Below are 12,694 nucleotides of genomic sequence, written 5' to 3' on the forward strand. Positions count from 1 at the left end.
TAATGGTGATCTGTGAACGGTGATCTTTGATGTTACCATTGCAAAAAGATTGACTCGTTGGAGGCTCAGATAACAGTTCCCATTTTTAGCAATTGAATATTTTTAAATTAAAGTATATCCCTTGTTTTTTAAAGATGTAATACTATTACTACTTAATAAACCACAATATATATAAACATAAATTTTATATGCACCGGAAAACAAAAAAAATTCACATGACTCACTTAATTGTAATATTCACTTGGTTGCAATGGTCTGGGACTGAACTCAGAAAGTGTTAGTCTCTCAGCCGTGTCTGACTTTTTGCGACCCCATGGACTGTAGCCCCCCAGGCTCCTCTGTCCATGGGATTCTCCAGGCAAGAATACTGGAGTGGGTTGCCATTCCCTTCTCCAGGGCTACTTCAGTGCTAAATGTAGCCCGCTAGACCATTCTTTGGATAGACTTTTCCCATGTCAAGGTGATGTCCTTCATAGGATGAAAATTGACATTCATTTTCTAGTCTTTGACACTTTTTTATGTGCTTAACAAGCTAAAAATCTTACATTCTTTTAGCATTCATAAAATACAACGACTGTTCCTTGGGAATTAAGTAAATCTCTTAAAATTTAGTAAATTCCTTGTTGAAACCTTGAAAAAAGACAAGATGTTTTGCTATTTTTTGTTATTTTTTTCCCCTTCTACTCATAGCAAACCAAATCTTATATTCTGAGGGCTCCAATGTGTGGTCTTGAATGTGCCTGAGGCAAAGGCAGAAACAGTTCCTAAAATAATTTAGTTCCGGGAGAAGACTCTCATGGGGTGCTAGCTAACACATGTTTAGTTCCGGGATGAACTAGTTAAATGGGTGATGGAAGGGTTTTTCCCTCACATGCTTTAAAGAGATTGATTTCCTTGGTTTTATTTCCTTGTTCTGCGCTTTCCCTGCAGATAAAGGATTCTAAGGTATTTGTTTACAGTGGCTTCAATGATGTCAGCCAAAGTAATCATTAAGCTGACATGACCAGCCCAGAAGAACAACAAGGCACTTGTGAGCAAATAAGGTCTGTGTCTCCGCTGATACGTGGACGTGTTTGAGCGTGTGGCCTCATGCCTGGGCAACCGCTCTCAGACATGTGGTGGTCTTGGTTCTATGTGTGGGAATTGACTTCCCAAGATCAGGTTCCTGAAAGGAATCGAGGCTTCTAGAACTGCAATTATGAGCGTTTGGCTCAAATGAGATGCCTGGGAATGAGCAATGTCTTCTTTTTGAATTCCTTTTCCTTCCGTTTCAGGAATTCTTAGAATTATGGCTGGTATTTCGAATGCATGTGGAGGGAAAGAGGAGAGTATGTAATTATATTATTTGTATAATGTCCGTTGTTTCCCTAAATATTGTCATTTGCATTCCACTTTCATTCTTGTTACTACTCTTTTGGACTATGAATGTTATTATTTATCTTTTTTTAAACTAATAGATTTATTTTAAAAGAAAATGTCATTATTGTAAATTAAAAATTTGTATCGCTTGCTTATAGATATAGGTGACTACATAGTCATATTTATTTTATAGACATTATTATATTTATTTACCTTTATATGTATTTGTAGACATATATGAAAAAAGTGAAAAGTGTTAGTTGCTCAGTCATGTCCAACTCTTTGCAACTGCATGGACTGTAGCCTGCCAGGCTCCTCTGTCCATGGAATTCTCCAGGCAAGAGTACTAGAGGGGGAAGTCATTCCCTTCTCCAGTGAATCTTTCTGACCCAGGGATCGAACCCGGGTCTACTGCGTTACAAGCAGATTCTTTACTGTCTGAGCCACCAGGGAAGCCCATAGACATACACACACACAGGGAAAACCAAACCATGTGATTAAATTCTAGACTGTGAAAGGAGCACCTCAAAGGCTACATTCTGTATGATTTCATTTATATGACATTTTGAAAAATGCAAAACTATTGGGATGGAGAACAGACCCTTCTTGGGCTAAGGATGGGAGGAGGGGTGATTTCAGGGAATGGCAGCGGGGTGTTTAAGGTGATGAAACTGTCTGTATCCTGATTGTGGTGGTTGTGCATGTGCTCACAGAACTACATATCCCAAATATTTCGTTGCTTGTTAATTTAAAAGTGAAATTGTTAGAGTCTAGTCGTAAGTTGTAGCCTCATGAAGGTTCTAAACTTGAGGTTTGCTCTCTCCTCATTGAAAAAGAGACAGTGGCCCATTCAGAGAGTTGTTGAAGAATCACTAGCGCTAATGAGATGATGTAGTTATTAACTTGAACCCCTGAACAAGAAATAAAAAGGAAGGAGCTATCGCTGGGAGATAATAAATGAGAAAATCTTGTTATTTTCCATGAGGAAATTTCTCCTTTCAAGAATCCCTGTGATGATCTGAAACCCTCAGTTTATAAATGGGATATGTTTGTGGCCACAGTGGACCCAGGCCTGAGAAGGTCTGAATGAAACTTTCTCCCAGGATGGTCCAGCAGATCCCAGTTAGATTGGTTTGCCCTCCTACTGGCTGCCAGCAAGATAGGCTGCAGGCAATGCATGTGATGAATGAGAACTTTGTGGGACAACATTCCTTCATGCCTTCAACAGATATTGAGTGTCTCCTTCGTCTCCTAGGCGTGGTGCTAGATCCTGGGGAGATACTGAACAAAACAGAGCACCTCTGACCCTCACAGAGCTCTCAGTCAATGGAGGACACATTTTGAACAATAAGTGCACACAATTAATATATAATTACAAATTGGTAAGTCCTATGGAAAAGGGGGCAGGATGCTATGAGAGAAACACAAGGAGAACTGTCTGGATATGGAGGAATAAGGGAGGCCTCTCTGTGAAGGCAGAGTTGAAGCCGGATCCTTAAAGATGAGGAGTTAACCAGACCAAGAGTGGAGGGAAAAGCATTCTAGGTGGAGGGAACAGCATGTACGAAGGTCATGACCCAGGAAAAAACAGGCCAGCGTGTTTATAAAAGTTTGGCAAACTACCCTCCATAAATGCAACCCCTGTAACTGAGAATGATTTTAAATGATTGGAAAAAAGAAGTTTGAGCACTGAAGAATTGATGCTTTTGAACTGTGGTGCTGGAGAAGACTCTTGAGAGTTCCTTGGACAGCAAGGAGATCAAACCAGTCAATCCTAAAGGAAATCACCCTGAGTGTTCATTGGAAGGACTGATGCTGAAGCTGAAGCTCCAATACTTTGGCCACCTGATGCAAAGAGCTGACTCACAACACTGGAAAAGACCCTGAAGCTGGGCAAGACTGAGGGGAAGAGGAAAAAGGGAGTGACAGAGGATGAGGTGGTTGGATGGCATCGCTGACTAATGGACTTGAGTTTGAGCAAACTCAGGGAGATAGTAAAGGACAGGGAAACCTGGTGTGCTGTAGTTCATGGGGTCACAAAGAGTTGGACGCGACTTAGTGTGAACAACAAAACGAGAGCATGTAGAGTCCCCCCGCCAAAATGAGTGAAGACTGAGCAAGCGTACGCCCCTGCAGCCTGGTTCCGAGCAGGCAGGTGCTATTATGTCTCAGAAGTATTGATACATCCCTTCACTTCCTAATCATACAAAATGTCCACTTCTTCCTCTTTAATGAAAAGATCTCACCTCTGTTTCCCTTTCCTTTCCTTTTTTCCTGCAAATTTTTCTTTATCTCATGAACTTAGAGAGCTGGAAAAGCCCTTTTTTAGATCTCCTGTGTTAATGTCAGTTTAACTCAGCCATTCTCAAACGCAGGGGTAAGGTGGGGAGAGGGAATGGCCGATTTATTTCCCAGTGGAGTTTAACAGTGCCTGACAAGGTACCACAGACTGGGTGGCTTGCCAGAAATGTATTGTCTCACAGTTCTGCAGGCTGAAAGTCTGAAATCAAGGTGTTGGGAGGGTAATGGTCCCTCCGATGCTTATAGTGGAAGGATCCTTGCTTGCCTCCTCCAACTTCTAGCAATCCTTGGCCTGAGGCAGGAGAACACCAATCTTCATGGCATCTTCCAAGTGTTTCTCCACACACCCCTCCCTGTGTGCATGGCCATGTCCAAAGTTCCCCTGCTAACAAGCACAACAGTCATACCGGACCTCAATGACCTCATTCTAACTTGATTACCTGTTAGATCTTGTGTCCTAAAAAGGTCACAAACTGGGATACCAAAGGTTAAGTACTCCTGTATATCTTTTACTGGGGACATGATCCAACCCCTAACAGTGGTCAACATATAAACAATATGAAGTGGAAAATCACCAACCAAATTCAGAATCGTGCTGGCTTCTGGCCAGAGAAAGGGGGAGGGGGAGAGTGGTGGAAAACTGGGTAGAGGGGAAGCTTGAGAGCTTCCATTTTACCATCATGCTTTATTTCCTTGAGAAAATAAGCACAAATCTGGAATTAACATGAAAAAGATCAGTGTTTGGTAGTATTTATTCTTTTGTTCTCTATACTTGATTGTTGTCCATTTTTGAAAAGTCTTCAGTTCAGTTCAGTCACTCAGTCGTGTCTGACTCTTTGCAACCCCATGAATTGCAGCACACCAGGCCTCCTTGTCCATCACCAACCCCCAGAGTATACTCTGACTCACATCCATCGGGTAGGTGATGCCATCTGGCCATCTCATCCTCTGTTGTCCCCTTCTCCTCCTGCCCCCAATCCCTCCCAGCATCAGAGTCTTTTCCAATGAGTCAACTCTTCGCATGAGGTGGCCAAAGTACTGGAGTTTCAGCTTTAGCATCATTCCTTCCAAAGAACACCCAGGGCTGATCTCCTTTAGAATGGACTGGTTGGATCTCCTTGCAGTCCAAGGGACTCTCAGGAGTCTTCTCCAACACCACAGTTCAAAAGCATCAATTCTTCGGTGCTCAGCTTTCTTCACAGTCCAACTCTCACATCCATACATGACCACTGGAAAAACCATAGCTTTGACTAGACGGACATTTGTTGTCAAAGTAATGTCTCTGCTTTTCAATTAAAAGTCTTAAGAGGAAAGAAAATAAGAAGGCATTGAACTAGCATGTCCCTCCTTCACATGCACCAGTAAGGGGTGTGGTGTGACACCATCTCTTGTAGAAGTCAAAGTCCTCTGTCATCTGATTTTCAGGATGTATGGCCTGCAATCAGTAGCAGGGAATTTTCAGACTTCAGACTCATGTTAAGGACTATAACCTTCTGGAAATCGTCCTGGATCCAGCTTCTATCAACAGCCAGTGGGAGAGAAAACACACATCCATCCGACCCTGTAGTTCCAACGTCATCTGCATGCCAAGTCGGTGTGTGTGAAGTTTGCATTCGTTTGGGACAAAGTGAGAAAAACAAGGATAGAGATGTAAGTTTTTAAGAAGGTTAATCTATTCAATTAAATGGACTGTTCTTCCTTTTCAGATTGGGATTTTTTCCTTTTAAAAACTGTCTATAAAATGTTTTATGAAATAACAGTGATAGTAGGTCATGGTTGCTGTTGTTGTTTTTAATGTCTTTAGTTAGCAAAATAAAATGTAGCACCACCCCCGCCCCCCAAAAAAAAAAGAAAAACCTGAAAAATTCGGTTGATTTAAATCAAAATGATGGTGGCTCTTTGGAACTAATTAAAAATCTCTACAGACTCACTTTGACTGTGGATCTTAAATTTGTATGTATTTTATACCATTTATAAGCATGTCGGTTTCATTAAGGTTGAAAGGTTGTCTCATGTGGAAACAACAAAGTTCACCCAGAAGTTCTATCAGAAGATAGAACATTGAGCTGAAATGAGAATTTGTGGCCTCATTTTGCCCCTCATGGGGTGATGTCCTGCGTTTGATGGTGGTCAAGTTAGCTTTTACAAGGCTCTGTCCTCTCTTCCCTTGTCTTTCGGCTAATAACTGGCCTTGATTAGCAAAATTAACCTTTGTGCAGTTTACGACTGCCTCGTGATTCTAGCGTGGGGTTGGGCAGGAGACGGGAAAAGGAGATTAGCGAGAAGAGCCATACAAAGCTGGCTGTCTTCTGCCGGAACATGGAGATCTAGACCGTTCTGTTTAGCTCCACAATATTCCATTATGCAGGTGTGCTATCGCTGATTTGATCCATCCCTTGTTGATGGGTTTTTGGATTGTTTCCATTTTTTCTCATTACACATAAAGCTTGGCCTTAATGACTCCATGTCACTGTTTTGTGAGGTTGTTTTGGTGACAGCAGAACAAAGATCCTGGGTGACTTGCTATGGCTTATGCTGGTTTAAATCTGGGAAATATAAGAGGCAGTAGAGATCCAGATAAATAGCCTGTCTGTGACCTCATCAAGATTCCAGGATGTAGTTTATCCCTTGAACATTGTTGGACCAGCTAAATGCAAGGTGGTTATGATCGCCCATTCAAACAGGAGACTTGCAAGATCAGATAGGGAACCTGCAATTAACAGATTCAAAAGACCTATAATCGTGTGGGAATGTGACTGAAAACCAGAGAAGCCGTGAAGTAGGAAAACCTAAATGGATGTCGAAAGGAGAACTCAGAATAGACGATTCAACGGCCTTTATTGGGAAGATACTAGAGCAACAAAATTTAGAGGCAAAAGAATATATGATATACTCTATAAAATCTAAAACCCATATTTTATAAAATGCAGTATAACAATTAAAATTGTATATCTGTAACTTATAAAATATTGTACAGCAACTATATTTCAATAAAAAGGAAAATATATATGTATTTGAGCTTCTTCCAAGGCACAAAGAGAAATTTTTCCTTGGAAAGGACAGGATATTTGTACCTCTAATACTTAGTAGGAAACTATGAGTAAATTTCTCAGAAGACCACTCCCATTTAGTTTCCCTGCCAGCTCAAGACTATTTCCTTGTAGTCATTTCCTCCTCTCTCTTTTCTTTCAGTCATTTTCTGTGGCTTATCGCTTTGCTTACTTAGGGACTTGTCCCACTAGGTGGTAGTGGTTAGAGCATATTTGTGCCTGGTCTGTGAAAAAGACAAGTGCACTGTACAAACTCCTGTCAAATGACGTCAGTAGAACAGAGAATTGTAACAGCAGATCGAAACTCATTGGCTGATCACATATAGTGTCTATCTATCCATATTTGTGTTATATGAATATATTCATGAGCTTATATATTCATAAATACGTTATGAATACATATATTAAATGTATGTGTTGTATGAATAGGTATGTTCATACAATACATATTCATAAACACATAGAGATAAACAGGTAAATAAATAAATGATTGATAGATACGTAGACAGATGTTATATGTGATCAGCCAACAGTTCATTCATTCATGAATATGTTCACAAATATATATATTCATATAATACACAAAGATATATTTGTCAAAGATTCTAAATGATCTTGTATTGTCAGGCTAGGCTAGACTCTGCTGCATTAAGAAACAAACACAAAATCTCAATGGCTTAACTCCGGAAAGTTTATTTCTTGCCCATGAAATGCTATTACGGATTATTGGGGGTGGGTTGTGCTCCATTTAGTCAAGTGGTCTATGGGTGAAGAACGAGTCTCCATCTGAAATGTCACTGGCTGCCATGGCAGGGGAAAGGCACTAGAAGGTTGTGTTTTTGACTCAAATTCTTTTGCTTTGAAGTAACACATGCTCACAGCCCACTGGCCAAAAATAGCCCAATGCCACTGCCTTTATGGAAGGGAGTTGCTCACCTTACAATGACCTGCAGGGACTCCAGAGCTCCCCCCAACACTCCCCACTCCCAGCCCCAACAGCTTGTCCTGGAGTTGTTGAAGGGTCTGAGCTCTTTGCTGATGACCCTGAGCTATATTATGGGGTCAACTTATCCCTTTAGGAGGTCCTCGAGACATATTTTTTTTTTTCAGAAATTTATCTTGAGGAGAAGCATTGACTTCTTGAAAAACTGATATACTTCCTTTTTTTTCACAAGAAATGAGTATCACATAACTTGTATGATTGATTCTCTTTCAGTCTGAACTAAGAAGAAGCTCACACCAAAATTTAGTTCTCATTTACAATCACTATGTCAACTGAGGAATATGGTAGAATTTCTTTTCCTTCTACTTTGTTATAAAAGATTTCTATTTTTTAAAATTATGTCCTAGTTGACTGCCTGATTTTTTAAAAAATTGATGTATAAGTTGCTTTACAACATTGTATTGATTTCTATATATGAATTCACACACACACACACACACACACACACACCAGTTCAGTTCAGTCGCTCAGTCATGTCCAACTCTTTGTGACCCTATGGACTGCAACACACCAGGCCTCCCTATCCATCACCAACTCCTGGAGTTTACTCAAACTCATGTCCACTGGGTCAGTGATGCCATCCAACCATCTCATCCTCTGTCTGCCCCTTCTCCTCCTGCCCTCAATTTCTCCCAGCATCAGGGTCTCTTCAAATGAGTCAGTTCTTTGTATCAGGTGGCCAAAGTATTAGAGTTTCAGCTTCAACATCAGTCCTTCCAATGAAAACCCAGGACTGATCTCCTTTAGGATGAACTGGTTGGATCTCCTTACAGTCCAAGGGACTCTCAAGAGTCTTCTCCAACACCACAGCTCAAAAGCATCAATACTTCGGTGCTCAGCTTTCTTTATAGTCCAACTGTCACATCCATACATGACCACTGGAAAAACCATAGCCTTGACTAGATGGACCTTTGCTGGAAAAGTAATGTCTCTGGTTTTTAATATGCTGTCTAGGTTGGTCACACACACACACACACACACACACACACACACACATATTCTTTTTCAGATTCTTTTCAACTATACGTACCCTATACATACAGTGAATAAAGTGGAGTTGCTCAGTCGTGTCTGACTCTTTGCAACCCTATGGACTGTAGCCCACCAAGCTCCTCCATCCATGGGATGTTCCAGGCAAGAATATTGGAGTGGGTTGCCATTTTCTTACCCAGGGGATCTTCCTGATCCAGGGATCAAACTAGGGTCTCTGGCATTGAAGGCAAACTTTTTTACCATCTGAGTCACCAGGGAATTCCATGTAACTTATTAGAAGATATTAACATAGTTCCCTGTACTATACAGTAAGATCTTATCATTTATTTTATACATAGTATTTTGTATCTGCCAATCCCAACTCCTAGTTTATCCTTCCCCCATACCTTTCCCCTTTGGTAACCATAAATTTTTCTATATCTGTGGGTCTGTTTCTGTTTTGCAAAGAAGTTCATTTGTATCATTTTTTTTTTAGATTCCACATGTAAGTGACATCACACTTGTCTGTCTCTGTCTGATTTGCTTCACTTAGTATGATCATCTCTAGGTCCATCCATGTTGCTGCAAATGGAATGCCTGACTTTTGTTGTCCACCAAGGCTTCTTTCTCGTGAAAGCTGCCAGGGTTTTCACCACACATAAATCAAAATAGTGGTAAATAATATCTTCCATTCAGTGAATGTTTCCTTGATGCCAGTTCTTCATGCACCCCCTATTGTTCACTCCTTCCAACTCTCTGAGGCATTGTTACTCAGTATTGGACAGATGAGCAAACAGGATCAAAGAGATTGAGTAAATCGATTTGCCCAAGTCCACACAGCTAGCAGACAGAAACTAAACCCGATGCCAAGGGCTTGATTCCTACCCGTTTCATTGCACAGCATCACATAGACAAGTCTCTTATGATTATGTAGTGGAAGTGACAAACAGACTCAACAGGTTAGATCTGATAGATAGAGTGCCTGAAGAACTATGGTCGGAGGTTCGTGACATTGTACAGGAGGCAGTAATCAAGACCATCCCCAAGAAAAAGAAATGCAAGAAGGCAAAATGCTTGAGCAGGCCTTACAAATAGCTGAGAGAAGAAGAGAAGCGAAAGGCAAAGGACAAAAGGAAAGATATACCTGTGTGAATGCAGAGTTCCAAAGAACAGCAAGGAAAGATAAGAAAGCCTTCCTCAGTAATCAGTGCAAAGAAATAGAAGAAAACAATAGAATAGAAAGGACTAGAGATCTCTTCAAGAAAATTAGAGATACCAAGGGAACATTTCATGCAAAGATGGGCACAATAAGGGACAGGAATGGTGTTGACCTAACAGAAGCAGAAGATATTAAGAAGAGGTGGCAAGAATACACAGAATTGTACGAAAAAGATCTTCACGACCAAAATAACCATGATGGTGTGATCACTCACTTAGAGCCAGACATCTTGGAATGTGAAGTCAAGTGGGCCTTAGGAAGCATCACTAGGAACAAAGCTAGTGGAGGTGATGGAATTCCAGTTGAGCTATTTCAAATCCTAAAGGGTGATGCTGTGAAAGTGCTGCACTCAGTATGCCAGCAAATTTGGAACACTCAGCAGTGGCCACAGGACTGGAAAAGGTCAGTTTTCACTCCAGTCCCAAAGAAAGGCAATGCCAAAGAATTCTCAAACTACCACACAATTGTACTCATCTTACACGCTAGCAAAGTAATGCTTAAAATCTTTCAAGTGAGGCTTTAACAGTATGTAAACTGAGATCTTCCAGATATTTCTAAAGCTGAATTTAGAAAAGGCAGAAGAACCAGAGATCAAATTACCAACCTGCACTGGATAACTGAAAAAGCAAGAGAGTTCCAGCAAAATATCTGCTTCTGCTTTATTGACTATGTCAAAGCCTTTGACTGCATGGATTACAACAAACTTGAAAATTCTTCAAGAGATGGGAATACCAGACCACCTGACCTGCTTCCTGAGAAATCTATAGGCAAGTCAAGAAGCCACTGTTAGAACTGGACATGGAACAATGGACTGGTTCTAAATTGGGAAAGGAGTGCATCAAGGCTGTATGTTGTCACCTTGCTTATTTAACTTATATGAAGAGTACATCATGAGAAATGCTGGGCTGGATGAAGCACAAGCTGGAATCAAGATTGCCAGAAGAAGTATCAATAACCTCAGATATGCAGATAACACCACCCTTATGGCAGAAAGTGAAGAAGAACTGAAGAATTTCTTGATGAAAGTGAAAGAGGAAAGTGAAAATGTTGGCTTAAAACTCAATTCAGAAAACTAAGATCATGGCATCCAGTCCCATCACTTCATGGCAAATAGGTGGGGAAACGATGGAAACAGTGAGAGACTTTATTTTCTTGGGCTCCAAAATCACTGCAGGTGGTGATTGCAGCCATGAAATTAAAAGACGCTTACTCCTTGGAAGGAAAGTTATGACCAACCTAGATAGCATATTAAAAAACAGAGACGTTACTTTGCCAACAAAGGTCCGTCTAGTCAAGGCTATGGTTTTTCCTGTAGTCATGTATGGATGTGAGAGTTGGACCATAAAGAAAACTTGGCACTGAAGAATTGATGCTTTTGAGCTGTGGTGTTGGAGAAGACTCTTGAGAGTCCCCTGGACTGCAAGGAGATCCAACCAGTCCATCCTAAAGAAATCAGTCCTGAATACTCATAGGAAGGACTGATGCTGAAGCTGAAACTCCAATACTTTGGCCACCTGATGTGAAGAAGCCACTCATTTGAAAAGACCCTGATGCTGGGAAAGACTGAAGACAGGAGGAGAAGGGGACGACAGAGGATGAGTTGTTTGGATGGAATCACCGACCCAATGGACATGAGTTTGAGCAAGCTCTGGGCGTTGCTGATGGGCAGGGAGGCCGGGCTTGTTGCAGTTCATGGGGTCACAAAGAGTCTGACACGACTGAGCAACTGAACTGAACTGACATCAACAGATGATTCAATTCAGATAATGTGTCCTGTTGTCAGCTAGTTTTTGCTTTCATCCACTCAGATGTTCTGTGATGCATATGTGAGAAAACTGGTAATATTTGTGAGCTAGAGCCATTCATTTATTTTCAACTAGTATAATTAGAAGGAAATAGAAGGGGAAATAGAAGGTTTCACGGTATGGTTTCTGGTTTAGATCTTTCTCATTTTCTTTTTCTTTTTAAGAGTAAGAGGTTGCATATTTATAGAGAGGTACACAGTTCTTACTATAGTCCATGAGGTTGCAAAGAGTTGGACACAACTGAGCAACCGAGCATGCATGCACCCACACAGTTCTTACGTGTCCTTGATGTGCACACACATGCCACCATGTAGCCACCACCCAGATCAAGAGGGGAACATTTCTAGAATCCCAGAGGCTTGCCCGCTCATATTGTTTCCCATCTCCTCCCTTCCCCAAGGTAATCGCTATTCTGACTTCTAGCTCCATTATTTAGTTTGCCTGTTCTTGAACTTTGTATAAATATTATGCAATCTGTAGTCTTTTGTATCTGAATTTCAATCATCATGGCCTCTGTGAGATGAATCCATGTCATTGCATGGCACAGAAGTTCAGTCTTTGTTACTGCTGTGGAGTGTTTCATTGTATGACTATGCCACAATTTATTTACTTATTCTACTGTTAGCTTGTTTACAATTTCTGGCTCTTATGTGAGAAAAGCATCTATGAGCACTCTCATCGCCTTTTGGTGGACATACTTTTTTCTCTTAGGCTGGTATTGTACCGGGATTTATTTTCTTAGGTTTAGTAGGCACATTTAGTTTGTTAGATGTAATAGTAATAGCTAAGGTTTAGTAGGCCATGGAAACCCTAAACCTTAAATACATATTAATTTCATAAGTAAATGAGTTCATTTTCCATGTTATGAAAAATAAGTTGCCGTAAAGCCCAGCATTTAGCCTTTCTAGCACTCAGTTTGTGTGAATGTTTCTGTTTGTAAAACTCAGCATATTCGTTGAAATTCTCTTTCATTTTTGTACAACAA

At 40.8% G+C, this 12,694-nt stretch overlaps 1 protein-coding gene across 7 annotated transcripts in view; it reads left to right on the plus strand.

Moving 5' to 3' along the window:
• The window catches only part of TMC5 (transmembrane channel like 5), an 82,781-nt gene that overhangs the window by 13,500 nt on the left and 56,587 nt on the right, over positions 1–12,694 (plus strand). For 3 of the 7 annotated variants that reach the window (XM_042240469.2, XM_060405749.1, XM_042240470.2), the window contains exons 2-3: positions 2,615–2,741; positions 5,086–5,310. The exons of 3 other annotated variants lie outside the window; for them this stretch is intronic. The gene's annotated coding sequence lies outside the window, so the exon portion shown is untranslated. The remainder of the gene's footprint in view (positions 1–2,614; positions 2,742–5,085; positions 5,311–12,694) is intronic. One more of the 7 variants, XM_027961599.3, reaches the window with a different exon arrangement.

The sequence above is a fragment of the Ovis aries genome, chromosome 24 (genome assembly GCF_016772045.2).
Source record: "Ovis aries strain OAR_USU_Benz2616 breed Rambouillet chromosome 24, ARS-UI_Ramb_v3.0, whole genome shotgun sequence".
Taxonomy (NCBI): Eukaryota; Metazoa; Chordata; class Mammalia; order Artiodactyla; family Bovidae; genus Ovis; species Ovis aries.